General features: G+C 34.5%; 1 protein-coding gene across 2 annotated transcripts in view; it reads right to left on the reverse strand.

The window, feature by feature from the left end:
• The window catches only part of MYO16 (myosin XVI), a 592,224-nt gene that overhangs the window by 390,368 nt on the left and 187,706 nt on the right, over window positions 1-14,150 (reverse strand). The gene's annotated exons all lie outside the window — the stretch shown is intronic.

Genomic DNA, 14,150 nt, shown 5'->3' on the forward strand with positions numbered 1-14,150 from the left:
TATTTCATAAGAGCAAGGCTATCATCTTGCACAAAAGTTATAAAAATCAGAAAAATTTATTAATAAATGCTATATCTAAATCTCAGTCCATATTCAAATGTCATTAATTTTTCCAATTATATCCTTGGTAGCTATTTTTCCCCTGACTCAGGATACACTGCAAGGTCACCCGGTACATTTAGTTGTCCCTTTTCTGTAATCGCCTACAATTAGAAACAACAATTGCTTTGTTCTTTTTTTTCTTTAAGATCTCTGATGTGTCCTTATAATAAGATTATTGGCAGGAAAACCACAGAGGGGGTGGTACGTTCTTCCCATTGTATCATAGCATAAGACATATGCTGTCTCCTGGTCCCATAACTTCCATTACCGGATTAAGGTGAAATTTTTTTTTTGTTTTACAAAGTAATCTTGCAGATAAGAATGCATAAGTTCATGTTGATATCAATAAATAAATGAATACCTGAAAATAGGGGAGAAAAGCAAAGCTTTTTCTTACAACATAATAGCAGCTAATAAATGTGAAGTAATAAGAAAGTTAGAATTTCCCTTACATTACAGTAATAACTGATATAGATGAAACTCACCAAGGGGTGCTAACACTAAAGCAAATATCTGATGAGGAATAAAATATTTACATAGTCCTCAAATATGTTCCCACAAAAGATTTCATTTAAATAACTGCTGGCATCTAACATGTTAGGAAAAATAGAAAAATGTGAGTAGATGTTTTGTGCTTTTGAATTGTAGAGGGTTTCTCATCTTTTATAGAAAATTTTGAACTCATATGCTGTAGGGCAAGTGAAAGTTATCTCAAACTAATTAATATATACCATACAAACAATTATTTTAGGTGAGAAAGCATGTGATTATATTTTATTTTAAGGATATAGGGAACTGTACTCTGAGGCCAGAGATTGACTGGACTCTCTCCTGTCTTCCCTGTATCCATGCCATCTGTACCGCTGCTCCTCTCTAACCATCACTTCCACTGGTCTCTCACAAACTCTTCTACCCACACAGACCGTCCTGACTTCCCTCACACCCACCTCATTCACACTGACATCTCACATGCTGGTCTTAGAATGCTTTCCCCTGGGCATCTTGAAGTGGCTATTTCTTTACAATTTTCTTCCTAGAATCTTATCTTATCTAAAATTGCCCTTCCCTTAAAACTCATCACTTTATATTACCTTACTCTATTCTAATTTTCTGACAGTTATCATATGACCCAAAGTCTTATTTATTAACAATATCTCATCCTAGATTTTAAATTCTGTGAGACACTATTTTGATATTCCTACATCTCTAGAATCTATTACACTGTCTAGCATTTTATATGTGCTCAGGAAACAACTGTCAGTGAATAAATGAATAAATTATTAATAATATTAAATTATATAATAAATACATTTTTACTATTGATAATTATACATCTCAAAACTTCTGTTTTTTTTTTTCTTATAAAATTTCATTATAGACACTGAAATTTGAATTCTATATAATTTTCACAGGTCACAAAATTTTATTCTTGTTTTGATATTTTAATCATTTCTAAATGTAAAATTGTAGTTTATGGGTCATAACAAAAATAGACAGTGGGCTAGGTTTGGTCCATGGGGCGGAGTTTGCTGACTCCTGGAACAAAATAAAATACAGAATGTCAAATACAACAAATGAGGACAAATCCTCATTAGTCTTGTTTGAAATTTGAGCTCCATTATTTTACTTTATTTTCCTTTTGTCAGCTTTATTGAGATATAACTGAAATACACTATAGTGTAAGTATAAGGTGTTCAATATGACACATGATTAAAACTTTTTAAAATTAACAGTTTTAGTTATAGGAAAAGCTATTTATTTCTTACACATCTGTGGCTATTTGTACTCCTTTTCTACATTATGTTTTCTAGAGTTTTGACTATTTCAAAATTGGGATTGTGTTTCTGTTAATACTAAAAAGTACTTACAAATTTTCAACACTAACTTTTTAGAGTAGAGAGCAGAAATTCTAATCTCTCTGAAATGTTCTATTCAGGTTCAACAAATGGATAATACAACTTAACTTGATTTTCATTATGTTACTCTCAAGTAAAATAATCAAATATTGCACATTAAATAAATTATTTTATTTATAGTTATTTGAGAAAAATATTGGAAAATATTTTATACTACACCCATATACTATCAAGTGTTGGGGGTATATTTGCATATTAATTACTCTTCAATGTCCTTGACTAAAGAAACCAATTGCAAATTGTCCTCAAATTTTTCAAATTCATTTGACCTTATATTGGAGATTTGTAATAATATTCATTGTTGAACTATTCATGAAGTCTCATATTAAACAATAGAAACTGCTATCCTACAAGAAATGCACATTCAAAAACAAAAGAAAGAGGTTTAGATGAGAAATCTAAATGGAGTTTCTTATATAAAAGCTAACAAAAATTTTAAATATGTATTTTCCACTATCTTGCATTCAGTAAGGTAGTGAGTTTGGCAAAACTATTAGAACATGGAGAACAGAATATTAGAACTTAGAGAACTGTGGAATAGAGACACAAGAAGACAAGGGAGTGTTTGAGTTAAAGGTGGCAGGAAGCAGATGAGAAGGAGGAAGAAAAGTTCCCTTAGAATAAGGAAAAGAAACAAGGTTTGGAGTGAGAAAAGCCTGGCTCTGGTGTGGGGTTACGGCTCACTGCTCTTGTGTCCAAGATCAAACCACCTAATTCTTTCCTTCAGTTTCCAAAGTGGAGCCAACTGTTAGTGCTTAAGTATAGCACAGTTATCTTCAGCATAAGCCTACTCAGTACCCAGCCCAATGCTTGACATACAGTAGGCACTCAATAACTTGTATCTATACTAACAAAAATAGCTGGAAGAAAAAAGAGTACCATATGAAATGGATTATTTGCAAAGACAACCATGAATGATAGTATATTAAATCAACCATCTGTCTCTGCCAGCACAGTTTTTAGCTAGGTTTAAGAATTCAAATCCTTAAAAGAATGTTACAGAATGAAATAGTAGAAAAGAGAGAAGGGAAATTCAGCCCAAAGCGCCTTGAAATATTGAAGATGGTAGAGATAGTTTAATAACTTCCCTTTTCCCCTCATTCTCACTATACAATGTTTGGCAAAAACCACCAATAAAAAAGAATTTTCATCAAAGACATAAAATTACTTATAAATGCCATTCCTAGAATACACAGGCACAACGTTAAAATCTTTGAGAGCAGTATTTGTAGTGAGCCAGAAAAAAATAACAGAATGCCCTCTATTATTACTGGTATTGTAATAATAGTGTAACATGCCCTGAGATGTATAAGGGAACCTTTTAAAAATCTGTTTCTTAAGACAAACCAGATATAACAAAATACATACATGTTAAGGACACTACTCTTTTATGGATTCTTGCTGTATTGGCCAAGAGTTTGCTTAAAGGCTTTTAATCACTGTAAAAAAAAATAGAGGACTGGATGAAGAAGATGGGGCACATATACACCATGGTATACTATTCAGCTAGGAGAAATGATGACATCGGATCACTTACAGCAGAATGGTGGAGTCTTGGTAGCATTGTGCGGGGTGAAATAAGTGAATCAGAAAAAAACAGAAACTGCAGGATTCCATACATTGGTGGGACATAAAAGCGAGACTAAGAGGCATGGACAGGAGTGTGGTGGTTACGGGGGGGGGGGGGGAGGGAAGGAGGGAGAGGGGGAGGGGGAGGGGTACGGAGAGAACTGGATGGAGGGTGGCGGAGGACGATCTCTCTTCGGGTGATGGGTATGCAACAGAACTGGGTGACAAGATAACCTGGAAATGTTTTCTTTGAATGTATGTACCCTGATTTATTGATGTCAACCCAGTAAAATAAAAATTTATTTATAAAAAGGAAAAAAAAAAAAAGATTAAGTGGAAACGTACAGGTACCTCTGAAAGACATCTCCAAAATTTGTGTCTAATTCATTTATTTCCAACTTAATTACTACATAATATTTTAAAAGTCTAGCTTTCACTCAGTGACTCAGTAAAGCACTGCAGAGATTTCTCTACTGTTCACAACAAATTGTATGAGAATGAAAAGAAAAATTTCTCATAATTCTGACCTTATCTACAAGGACAAACTCCAAAAAAACTGCTAAACCTGCAAACAAATCAGAACAAAGACAGCAAACTTTTTTATAAACAGGCAAGCAAATCAATAAAAATCCTCCCCAAGTGAAATAAAATCACTATAGAAAAAGAATAGTAGATACTGACCCAAAAGGGCAAGCAAACGCAGTGAGGAATAACGGATGCACAAGTTCTTGTGAAGTGCCTACCCGCTCTATCTTGCCTTATTTTATATTCTTTATTATTATTGAATTTGTCAATTAGCAGATATGTTATTTTATATGGATTAGTCAGAAATCAACCCCTCTTACTCTGAAATATGTATATATGCCAGCAAAAGAACCGATGAAGAAACTCTAAAATCTCTCTACTAGTCATTGAATCATGAACTCTTTCCCCAAACTCAGCTGAGACATCACAATCTGGAAGATAGGCTGCCAGCTAGGGTGTGTACCAGCAGAGACCTGAAACAGAGAGAACTACCTTTGCTAACCACCATGAATGGGACTGAGAAGGAAGGACCCAAAGTCTTGGCATAAGCTGTCCTTATTGTACTTGAGCCCGACCTGCCAGTGGACTCGTGAGCTTTTTACCTGCCCACAACCACAAAACCAGAGAACTGGAGAAGATTCATGGATCTCTAGTCTCAAGCAGAGGCTTTCCCACAGATTTCCATTGTTTAATAAGAGAGAGAAGACTAGAAGCATGTAACCCTCCTTAGGATTCTAGATTGGGACAGATAACATGGAAAGCCATACACTTGGGGAATCCAACAATGCACGATAGGTGCTGGTGAGGATTTGGAGAAAAGAGAACCCTCTTGCACTGCTGGTGGGAATGCAGACTGGTGCAGCCACTGTGGAAAACAGTATGGAGATTCCTCAAAAAATAAAAAATAAAACTGCCTATTGACCCAGCTATCCCACTTTTAGCAATATATCCCAAGAACACCATATCACTGATTCAAAAAAAGAAATGCACCCCCATGTTTATGGCAGCATTGTTGACAATAGCGAAGAACTGGAAGCAGCCCAGGAGTCCGTCAGTGGATGAGTGGATTAAAAAGCAGTGGCACATATAGTTGTATACAATGGAATACTATGGGGCCATGAAAAAGAAGGAAATATTACCTTTGCAACAACATGGATGGACCCAGAAACTATTATGTTAAGTGAAATAAGCCAGGCAGAGAAAAAAAAATATCATATGACCTCACTCATTTGAGGAATCCAAGGAACAATGTGAACTGAGGAATAGAATTAAACCTGAAAGTTTGACGTGATGATAGGGGAACATGAGCAGATGAGTAGAATGTATGTATCTAATGGGGGCTGAGAGTGTGAGAACACAGAGCTGAATTTCCATCTTCCAGACTGAAGAGAAAAATTAAAGAGGTAGTAATATAAACATGTTATTTAGAATGAAATAAATACAAAAACCAGAAGAACCATCTAGAAGAGTTAAAAGTGGTTGTATATGAAAAGGATCATTTAAAGGAAAGATTGAAGAGAAGAAAATTGGTTTTATAAAACTTATTAAAAACCTTATAAAACTGACTTTTAAAAATATGGGTGTATATGACAGGTAAAAATCTAGAATGAAAAGAAATAACGGCACCAATACAAATGTTTATGTCCTGAGATATTTATTGCCATAGTCCTGAAGTGATGCAATTAGAGAACCATGAAAATAGAAAATAGTGATGAAAGTTTACATAAAGTGTCTAAAATAGGAAAATAATAAATTAATGATATTTATATGGTGCAACTGTTTATTATTACAAACTATGATGTGGAAAAAACTTTTAAGGCCTGGAGAAGTGCCAGAAACATGTGTCAATATAAAGGCTCTCAAGATGTAAACATGGTGTCAGTTAAATTCTATATTGATATTACAGGTGTGGGAAAGAAGGACAGAATAGAGGATTAAAAAATACATTAAAATCAAAATATACTCGGTGACTACCTCTATGTGATGGACTTATTAGTGATCTTTATATATTTGGTGTCTTTCACTTGCTAACATAAACAAATGTGATATTTATATTGAAAAAATATTTTTCAAAATAAGCAATAAGCAAAACTATGAAAGAAGATGGAAACACATAACCATTCACTTGGGTCCAATGGCAAATTTCAAATCTACTAAATTCCAAGGTGAGGAGTAAACTGCAGACAAGTTAACAATTATCTATCCGGTGAGCTAGATGAGAGATTAAAAGATACAATACAGTACGCAAGCCTATTCAGTGTTTCTGAGAAAAAACTAAGGAAAGAAATCATGGCTCTATTTTACAAGATTCCCATATGGTTAGTGTAAATTCACCCTAATTTCCAGTCACTAATATTTCATCCTAAGACACTCATTTCCCCTAGTATGTAAGTTTTGTGTGAAGCATACTAAGCACTTAGTAAATATTTATTGACTAAAGACCTTGCATGTAAGAGCCAGTACCCTCCTACCTTATTATCATTCATTTCATCACTCTCCAACGCCACCCTGTTTGCTCTTATTTTTACAAAGGCTTTGCGGCTAATCTGAACATTCCATATCTGCTCTGAGAAAATACAGCCTGTTCCTAATCTATTTACCAACCAACTGAAAATATGGGCATTTGATGTTTCTGCCCCTTAATACCTTGTGCTAATGGACTTCACGTACAATTCATCTCTACTGTCTTGTAGTACTAATGCCTACATTTATCTTTCTTTCTTTCATATAGAATGTTCTATTACAGTTTTAATCTCTCAATATAATTTTGTCAAATTTTTTTTCATTGATTTGAAAGAGAGAGAAAGAGAAGGGAGGAAGAGGAAGAGACAGAGAGAAAGAAGCATCAACTTGTTCCACTTAGCTTTTCCATTTAGTTGTATACTCATTGATTGCTTCTCATATGTGCCTCGACCAGGACTCAAACCCACAACCTCAGTGCATCAGTATGATGCTTTATTCACTTAGCCACCCAGCCAGGGACCACACTGTAATATTTATAGACAGGGGTGGGCAAAACTGGGTTTATAGTCATGAGTACGTGAAACAGTTTGTATTAACAACTGTAAACCTACTTTTTCTCAACCCTGTACACATGATGAAAGAACTACAAAATGTTTAAAAATATCCTTACATTTGAGCTAGGGGTGCAGTGTACAACTTTCTCAGAGTTTGCTTTCCCATGTTCAAATAGCTAGCTGCTCCTGTTAATTATACCTGTCCAGCGGCCACAAGGAAATTCTCAAGAATTGTTTCCCTTGACTTTCGTAGCAACTCAAGCTTCAGGCTTTTCTTCTAAATATGGCTTCTCTTTCCTCGTCTTTGTTGCAGCCTGTTATTTCCCTTAAAATTTTTTTAATTGGTTTACTTGGCACTCTCTTTTTCAAACATCCTTTCTTTTTTCAGACTTCCCATTCGTAGGTATTGATCTAATTTATTCCAGGTTTCCCTGTGTATGCAAGTACAGCTGTTCCCTCTCCTGAGTTCCAGGAACAGCCTCCTCTACTTCTCTAGGGGCAAGTCTTCTTGGGATCCTGACCCTAATATGTTCAAAAAGGAATGCATGGACCTCTCACATTAAACAAGGTTTCTCTATCGGTGTTTGCTTTCTTGATAAATGACACCATCCCTCTCACTTTCCCCAAATCAGAAAGCCAGGAGTCATTTTTAAATTCCTTTCTCTTCTTTGACCCTGATATGAAAAACATCAACATTACTGTCAATTTCACCTTCAATATAGAACATCAATATGTGCTTCATCACCATCACTGCCATGCTAAGCCAACAATCCCTTACCAGGGTTTGGAAAATATTTTCCCAAAAGCAGTGCCCCAGCGAGGTGTCCCTTCAGTGTTACTCTTCAACTGCCCAATGCCTCTTATGTGAGGTCGGGCACTCTCTCCATTGAGCGTCCAAAGCACCACTTACCGATCTCATCACAGCCCTCACTGAAAGATCTGATTTGTGGTGTGAGTTAATTTTATGCCCATGGCCCTGGCCGGTTGGCTCAGTGGTAGAGCATCGGCCTGGCGTGCAGAAGTCCCGGGTTCGATTCCAGGCCAGGGCACACAGGAGAAGTGCCCATCTGCTTCTCCACCCCTCCCCCTCTCCTTTCTCTCTGTCTCTCTCCTCCCCTCCCGCAGCCGAGGCTCCACTGGAGCAAAGATGGCCCAGGCGCTGGGGATGGCTCCTTGGCCTCTGCCCCAGGCGCTAGAGTGGCTCTGGTAACGGCAAAGCAACACCCCGGAGGGGCAGAGCATTGCCCCCTGGTGGGCAGAGTGTCGCCCCCTGGTGGGCGTGCCGGGTGGATCCCGGTTGGGCGCATGTGGGAGTCTGTCTGACTGTCTCTCCCCATTTCCGGCTTCAGAAAAATACAGGAAAAAAAAAATTTTATGCCCGTGTTTTACTCTCTACTACGTAAGACTATTATTAACCTTTCACACCAGAGACCCTGTTTCTTTTGTTGCTCACATATTTTCAGGAGCAAGCACAGTACCTGGCACATAGACCTAATATTCATAATAATGGTAATGATGCAAGGAGATGAATGTGTTATTTAACCTGATTGTAATAATCATTTCACAAAGTAAACCTATACACTTAGAATACATATACAACTGTATCTGTCAGTTATACTTCAATAAAGCTGGAAAAATAAAAAAGAACTAAAGAGCTCTCATGTTCAATGACCACCAACAGGTCTTAGGACCTAGAGCAGCTTCCTTCAAATTCTTACTCACATTAGCCCAAAAAATATAACTTTAGGTCAAAACTAGACATTTGCCCAGTTACCTTCTTTGATCAACTTGCCTTTGGATCAAGTGAGATAAATGAAGTGGGATAAACAATGAAATGTGCCCAGTGACTTTATTACCAAGATGTATGTCAAAAGTGTTCCTGGCAAAGGCCATTTTGAGGTGCTGTAGTGGACGGAAACCAGATTGACTGGATGGAAGAGTCACCAGGAGATTATAAATTAACATCAGAAAATGCATACTGGTCTTTAGAGAAGCTTGACGATGAAAATGAGAAAAACAATAGGGTGACATTTAGAGAAATAAAGTCATCTTTTTTTCTGATTTTTTAATTAAGGATAGATACCAGGGCATAACTATAAATATAAAAGAAAAGGCTAATAAAGGCTAAAAGAATTACTGTGAACATAAGAAAGACTAAATGATGAAAGAGAAATCCTTTGAAAGCTGGCAATTAATAGAATCTAAGAGAGAATGTGGGAGGACTTAGTTTAGAAAGGAGAATAAATATCTCTTTAAGAAAAAAAATAAGATTGAGTAACTAGAAAAAAATCAATCATTTTGTTAGTACGAAGTTGATAGCAGTAAGTTTGATGCCTTCAATTCTCTCAGTGAAGCTGAAGTCAAGATCAACTGATGAGGGGGTAAACATTGTGTGGGGTCATGTACATAAAAAGTTGATAATGAGGCTCTTAGCACAGTTCTCCTGTCACAATTCTTTCTGGAAAAATCAAATTTACTTTGAACCATTTGAATTTATAGCTCATTCTCTAGGAAGAAATATAACTTGTTGAAATATAGCAGGGTTTACCTGATTCCTAATATTTAACAAATCAAAGTGATGGAAAGGAGTACCTATAGCTAAACAACAAATTTTGATACTACTATTTAATCTAGGAATAATCTAAGCAACTAATGAGTAAAATATTGGATGGTTTGATTTTGATCTATCACTTTAAGCCACCTAACATAAATTAAGTAATACATTTTTGAAATATCTTTTCTTATTTAAGTTATAACAAAATTGTTGGGTCACAGCAATTGCCTGCAGAACCTATTAAAATGATCTAGTTCTACATTGCCCATTAGACACAGTTCATGACACACTCCATCAAACAGGCAATGAAATTACTAATGTCAGATGTTCAAACACAAAAAAGGTCAAAGATCAAGAAAATATTCACCGCAATATCCCGCAACCATAGTTTACTGAAGTGAAACAATCACAGACATTACTAAGCATCACTTAACAAATGGCTATCCATTCACTAATATTTCCTTCTAAACTTTTTAATTACAAGGAGTGAAAATATTTTTAAAGGTCTCTTCATAATAATAGTAATAATTTAGCAATTCATTATTGTTTATTACCCCTTTAAAAATAAAACTAAAGTGACAATTTATCCTGCACTTGCCATTACTTATTTCTTAAAATTATGTATAATAGTAAACTTTATTGAATGGCTTCAAGATATGTATCAAGTCATCTCCACCCAAAATTTTCAATAGGAGAGAGAAAAAGTCTGAGATGATTAGTCAGGAATACTGGTAATCATTTTTCCCTATGCAAATATCACAGTGTCTCACTCAATATTATTTTTCTTTCAAAATAATGCTAAAACAATACATTTGTTTCTTACGGTTCAAATACAATAAACTGTTGAAATGTGCCTGTTTGGCACAGCTTTAGAATTGCTAACAGAACAGAGTAATTTAGCAACTGTAGGCACATTGCAAAATTAAATGTGAAAATTCAGAGATATCAACATGTTTAAACCATATCAGAAAAGAAGTGAGAACTGAGCAAGGTCATTCAGAGACCATTCCCTAGAAATCACACTGCACAAAACAGCAAAGAAAAGTCTGTTGTGACTCTCTCAGTAGGCTAGTGATGAAGTAGATTCTGAAGGTATTTTAAAAAGCATTTATTCAAGGCACAGATGCATTGATATGACATGCTAGAAATAAACAGATGAACATATTAAAATCAATATGAAGTCAACATTTTCAAGAGAATAAAAGCTGACATGATTTGAGTGAATCCCTTTTTAGTCTTTATAATTTGTTCTTGAATAACCGAAAAGCTCCTTAAAATCTGAGAAATAGAAAATTATAGTGAAATTATTTAAAATTAAAACTAGAAAATAATTTGAATTATAGAGCATTGGTGTTTGAATATTACACAAATTAGAATAGATTTTTAAAATAGAATAATGCAGAACGTAAAATGTATATGACATGCTCAAATAATCAATTAAAACAAGGTAAGTGAAAGAAAATTCTGTTAATAAGTGTTATAATGCATAACGTTGTATATTAAATTTAAAATTATAATGCATTAAAATATTTTCTTGAGAACCAAAAGAGATTTAGGATTTTACTCTACTACATAACCTTTCTGATATTAGACTTCTTTATATAAAAATAAAAAAGATATATACATATGTATATATTTATATATATATATTAGTGAGAGAGAGAGAGAGTGAGAGACAGGAAGGGAGAGAGATAAAAAGCATCAACTCATAGTTGTGGCACTTTAATTGTTCATGACTGCTTTTTCATATGTGCCTTGACCAGGAGGGTGTGTGCTCCAGCTGAGCCAGTGACCCTTTGCTCAAGCCAGTGACCTTGGGCTGAAGCCAGTGACTTTAAGGTTTCAAACCCGGGTCCTCACTATCCCAGGTCCTCAGCTTCCCAGGTCAATGGTCTGTCCACTGCACCACTGCCTGGTCATGCAAATAAAGATTATATTAAATGTATTGCTTACATCATGGAAATGCTCTACATTTCCAGTGAAACATTTGTAAAATTTCTAGGAAATTACAAAGCCCTTTTCAAGTATATGATAGAAATTGTAAAAATAATAAACATTTTTGTCTAATTTTTGAAAACATATTATATAAATGCAACATTTTTGGCTAACCCCTATTCCTTAAATACACTGAATTTTGATGATTTTTATTTCATATTTAAAATTCTAAAAACTATCAATTGTTTTCCTGTATTTAGTAATAAATACAGTCAATCTTAATTATTCATGGATTCCATGTTTGAGAATCTGTCTACTTTCTAAAAGTTATTTGTAATACTAAAATCATTACTCATGGTATTTTCATGGTCATTCATGTACCTGAACAGTGATGAAAAATTTTAGTCACCCATTGTGCAGATTTTCGGTTGAGGCCCAATTAGGTAACACTAACTTCTTATTCAGCTCTCACAGTATAAACTAAAGTCCTTATTGCAGTCAATTTAGTGCCACATTTTTCTGAATCTTTGAGTTTTTTATAGGTGATTTCACTGTTCAAAATTGTTCCCAAACATAATGCTAAGGTGCTTTCTAGTGTTACCAAGTGTAAGATGTGCATTAATAGAAAGTATATGTATTGGATAAGCTTTGTTCAAAAATGAGCTATAGTGTTATTGGCCATGAGTGTAATGTTTCTGAATCAACAATATATTAAATAAGGTGTCTTTAAACAGAAACACACATAAGACAAGGTTTGTACATATCTGTTGAAGAATGTGTTGTGACCAGAAGCTTATAGGAACTTAATACTTTATTTCTGTTAAAAGCAATAACTCAGAATTCACTAATTCAGTGTTTCTGGTGACTTTATGTAACATAGGCTATTGGCAACTGAAGGTTTAAAGGTGTGAGTGCATGAAACAAAGTGTTTATTATTGTATTATTATTTATCAATCATATTACTTTTCATATGAGCAACTATAAACCTACTTTTACTCAACCCTGTATAACTACCACAAATAATAAGAGTCAGCTGTGTGCATAATATTTCTTAACTTTCCTCCCTAATTCTAATAATAATTAAAATTAGAAATAACTCAGAAAGCTGTGTTAAGGAAAATGTATGATATTAAAATAAAACCATGATCTTATTGATCCACTTTGGAGACTTTCAACTCTGTATGAATTCTATAAGCAATATGACAGCAGATCAGAATGGTTGGAAGTTCAAGTTCTGAAGTTGGCCTCGGTGGGATCAAATCTTGTCTCTGTCACTATTATCAGGCTTTCAGCCTACAGATGAGCCTCTCTGAGCTTAAAGCACCTCACTTATAATGAGCAGAAAAAGCCAGAACATGCAATATAATTTCATGAGAACTATGTGAAATAATAATCATAAAGCATGTACAAAAGTACCAAATACACAGGAAATCTTCTATAAAAGTTCATCCTTAGTATATGCTCATGTTGAAGATCATTTGGCAAAAGTACTCACAATATTTGCAACAGCTATTCAAATATAAAATGTTTTTGATTCAATTAAAACAGCAATGTTCTAATACTGTTTAGTATATATATGATGGCAACACACACATACATATATACATCTCTATTTAACAAAAATTCACAACACTTATCTTGTAGTTTAATAAAAATTTTAATAGATAATGATTTTCTGCACTAAAAGTAGATGTAACATCCTTGCAACAGCTTTGGTTAGCTGCACTGCCTCTCTCACTTCATGTCTGGACTTGACCTCATATATATATATCATATATATATATATATATATGATATATATATATGATATATATATAATAACCGCTCATGCTGTGCTGTTCTCTTGCTGTTCCTCAAGCACAAGATGCTGCCACATAGCTCTGCACTTTCAGTTTCCTTTGTCGAGTATTTTACATCCACAATTCTCTTTAGTTAACCTACTATATATTTTACTCATTTATTGGTTTTTTTCTTTTTTATCCCCAGTAGAATGTAAGCTCCACGAGACAGGGACTTCTGCTTCCTCTGTGCCCTGCTGTCTCCCTTAGTATACAGCATAGAAGTCATTCAAATATTTATTGAACAAGTGAATGTGCATAGTCTCTCTCACTCATCAATATTCTTTGAAAAGTGAAAAAATCATTGAACATGAAAGATTACACGCACAATGAAATTTAAGTACGATCAGACTCAATTTTGAGGTTAACAAAAACATATTTCTATATAAATTATACTTTTTATGACAATATATTTCATCAAAATTTATATGAAAGGAAATTATTTCTGTGGCTGGATGATGGACTGGCTATAACGTAGTGGAAATGCAGCTACTCAGACTTGCTTAATCCATTAATCAAATTTCTTGGTAGTACACTTACATTGCCTGCTTTTGTTTTTGCCACTACTGCATAATATGTCTTTTTTGTTCAGTATGTAATGCCTAGATAATAGTGGTTGATAAATATTTGCTGAATGAATGAATAAAATGTAATTTACTTGAAAGAAGAAATTATATTAAAAATAGTTGGTGAT

Source organism: Saccopteryx leptura, chromosome 4 (genome assembly GCF_036850995.1).
Source record: "Saccopteryx leptura isolate mSacLep1 chromosome 4, mSacLep1_pri_phased_curated, whole genome shotgun sequence".
Lineage (NCBI taxonomy): Eukaryota > Metazoa > Chordata > Mammalia > Chiroptera > Emballonuridae > Saccopteryx > Saccopteryx leptura.